The sequence below is a fragment of the Chlorocebus sabaeus genome, chromosome X (assembly GCF_047675955.1).
Source record: "Chlorocebus sabaeus isolate Y175 chromosome X, mChlSab1.0.hap1, whole genome shotgun sequence".
NCBI classification, from domain to species: Eukaryota; Metazoa; Chordata; class Mammalia; order Primates; family Cercopithecidae; genus Chlorocebus; species Chlorocebus sabaeus.
In genome coordinates, this window is record NC_132933.1 from 85,047,444 (window position 1) to 85,050,886 (window position 3,443).

General features: G+C 43.1%; 1 pseudogene; it reads right to left on the minus strand.

Moving 5' to 3' along the window:
• Positions 1-452: 452 nt before the first annotated feature.
• On the minus strand, positions 453-1,170 carry LOC103232936 (protein argonaute-3 pseudogene; annotated as a pseudogene).
• Between the last annotated feature and the right edge of the window lie 2,273 nt (positions 1,171-3,443).

A 3,443-nucleotide genomic window follows, 5' to 3' on the forward strand; every position in this document is an offset into this window, starting at 1 on the left:
CTCTTGGTCTCATTATACTTGTTAAAGCTCAGCTAAGATATCACATACTACCACACATATTTCTGTGATTTTTCAGGCTCATTTGGATGCTCCTCCTCCTGTGCTCTTGGATTTATTTATTCATTCTTTGCTTAATATTACCAAAAGTTGCGCTGGGCATGGAGGATACACTGGTGAATAAAATGACAATCCCTTCACGGAGCTTTCATTCTAATAGGAGAGACAGAACAATAAGCATTCATAATTCAGGGTGATACATGCTATTATAGGGGAATTATACAGTGCTATGGGAATACAGAAGCGAATACCTAACTCAGACTTGGGGGATGGCTGGATGGAAGGAAAAGGGTGTCAAACACTGCTTCTCAAGGAAGTAACATGTAGACCGAAACTTGAACTAGTGACTGAAAAGCCTCCTAACTGGCTTCTCCGATTAGTTTTTTCTTCTCTGTCTATTCTCCACACTGCTGCCAGAGGTCTCTTTCATCAATATTAAGCATCATTTTCCACACAGCAGGCCGAACAGACTCATGGAATTCAAACCATACTTCCCTGCCCCCTCCCAGAGGGCGGTCATATCCTTCTGGAACTGAGAAAAAGGAATGCCCCATAGGTGTGTATTCATGGAGGGCAGATGTCGTCGCACCACATCAACTGCATGGACAGGGTTAGTGCTGATTGGCTTGTCTAATTCCAGTGGCTCAAGCAAGGTCCGTCCTGTCAGTACTTCATGCAGTAGGTGCCAACTCACCCAAGAGACAAATTTGATTGACACCTTAAAAGGTCGATCTTTTCCACCTTCTCCAGGTAAAGTAACGTCTAAATATACCCCTGTAGTCGCCACAGGAAGTGGATTGGTGGTGTAAAGAATTCTTTTTCTGTCATAAACTGGTCTACGGTCTCCAAATACAGTTACTTCAAAATGCTGAACCGTTGAGTCAACCACCTCCATGGTTTAATATCTTGGGACATTGTCTGGTTTAATATCTTGTCTGGCCACTTGTCTGTCTGGTTTAGTATCTACCTCATAGAGGTAGACATCAATCTTTGGGATTTCAACCTGAAAACAGCTAGCAGTTTAATGGGTTTACCCATGGTGCCATAGCCAAGTCTTCTGGGCACCACGCGTAGGGGCTGGGCCCCAGCGGGTCCTGCGGAGCCGATTTCCACTCACTGAGCTTGGGGGAGGGCTTTGAGACAGAACGGAGCCTGCCACTGGGGGCAAGGCGGCGGCCGGGAGAGCGACACAGAGCAACGGGCACTCTCACTCGGCCCCGAGGCGGGGGCGGCGACGGCTTTCCTTGAGCAACCGCACTCTGAAAGCCCCGGGTCGGGTCGGAAGTGTCGCGGATGGAAGATGGCGCGGGACTAGGTGAGAGGAAGGGGAGACGTGAGGGGAGGACAGAGGGGAGTCCCGTCCGGAAGTTGCATCGCCCCGGACTCCACGCTGCCACCCCTCCTCCAGGACTGCCGGTGGCTGCCGACGACCTGCCTTGGGCCTCCCCCGACTGTGTATTTTCAAATAGCCTATCTACAAGCTCAATTATTATTTCTTCTTTTATTTTTATTTCTGCTGGTAAGGGACTCTAATGCATTCATCAGTATGTCAATTTCATTTTTCGGTTCCAATATTTTTGCTTGATTTTAAAATATTTCAAATATTTCATTGTGGTTTTGATTTGCATTTCTCTGATGGTCAGTGATGTTCAGTATTTAGTGATGTGTCTGTTGGCTGCATAAATGTCTTCTTTTGAGAAGTGTCTGTTCATGTCCTTCACCCACTTTTTGATGGAGTTGTTTGATTTTTTCTTGTAAATTTGTTTAAGTTCTTTGTAGATTCTGGATATTAGTCCTTTGCCAGATGGGTAAATTGTAAAAATTTTCTCCCATTCTGTAGGTTGCCTATTCACTCTGATGGTAGTTTCTTTTGCTCTGCAGAAGCTCTTTAGTTTAATTAGATCCCATTTGTCAGTTTTGGCTTTCGTTGCCACTGCTTTTGGTGTTTTAGTCATGAAGTCCTTGCCCATGCCTATGCCCTGAATGGTATTGCCTAGGTTTTCTTCTAGGGTTTTTATGGTTTTAGGTCTAATGTTTAAGTCTTTAATCCATCTTGAATTAATTTTTGTATGAGATGTAAGGAAGGGATCCAGTTTCAGCTTTCTCCATATGGCTAGCCAGTTTTCCCAGCACCATTTATTAAATAGGGAATCCTTTCTCCATTTCTTGTTTTTGTCAGGTTTGTCAAAGATCAGATGGTTGTAGATGTGTGGTATTATTTCTGAGGGCTACATAGCATCTCACACCAGTTAGAATGGCAATCATTAAAAAGTCAGGAAACAACAGGTACTGGAGAGGATGTGGAGAAATAGGAACACTTTTACACTGTTGGTGGGATTTTAAACTAGTTTAACCATTGTGGAAGACAGTGTGGTGATTCCTCAAAGATCTAGAACTAGGAATACCATTTGACCCAGCCATCCCATTACTGGGTATATACCCAAAGGATTATAAATCATGCTGCTATAAAGACACATACACACATATGTTTATTGTGGCACTATTCACGATAGCAAAGACTTGGAACCAACCCAAATGTCCATCAATGATAGACTGGATTAAGAAAATATGGCCATATACACCATGGAATACTATGCAGTCATAAAATAGGATGAGTCAATGTCCTTTATAGGGACATGGATGAAGCTGGAAACCATCATTCTGAGTAAACTATCGCAAGGACAGCAAACCAAACACCGCATGTTCTCACTCATAGGTGGGAATTGAACAATGAGAACACTTGGACACAGGGTGGGGAACACCACACACCCGGGCCTGTCATGGGGTGAGGGAGTGGGGAGGGATAGCATTAGGAGACATACCTGATGTAAATGACAAGTTAATGAGTGCAGCACACCAACATGGCACATGTATACATATGTAACAAACATATGTTGTGTACATATACCCTAGAACTTAAAGTATAATAATAAAAAAAAATTCAATTTCTTTGTTAAATTTATCTGACAGGATTCTGAATTCATTCTCTGTGTTTTCTTGAATTTCACCGAGTTTCCTCAAAACAGCTATTTTGGATTCTCTCTCTGAAAAGTCACATATCTCTGTCTCTCCAGGATTGGTCACTGTTGTCTTATGTAGTTTGTTTTGTGAGGTCATGTTTTACTGGATGTTCTTGTTGCTTGCAGATGTTCATCACTGAGCATTAAAGAGTTAGGTGTTTATTATCATCTTTGCAGTCTGAGCTTGTTTGTACTCATCATTTTTGTGAGGGCTTTCCAAGTATTCGAAGGCACGTGAGTGTTGTGATCTAAGTCTTTTGTCACTACAACCTTATTTGCTTTAGTGAACACTACAAGCCCAGTAATGCCGTGGCTCTTGCAGACTCAGAGAAACACTGCCTTGGTGGTCTTGGGTGAGTTCCAGGA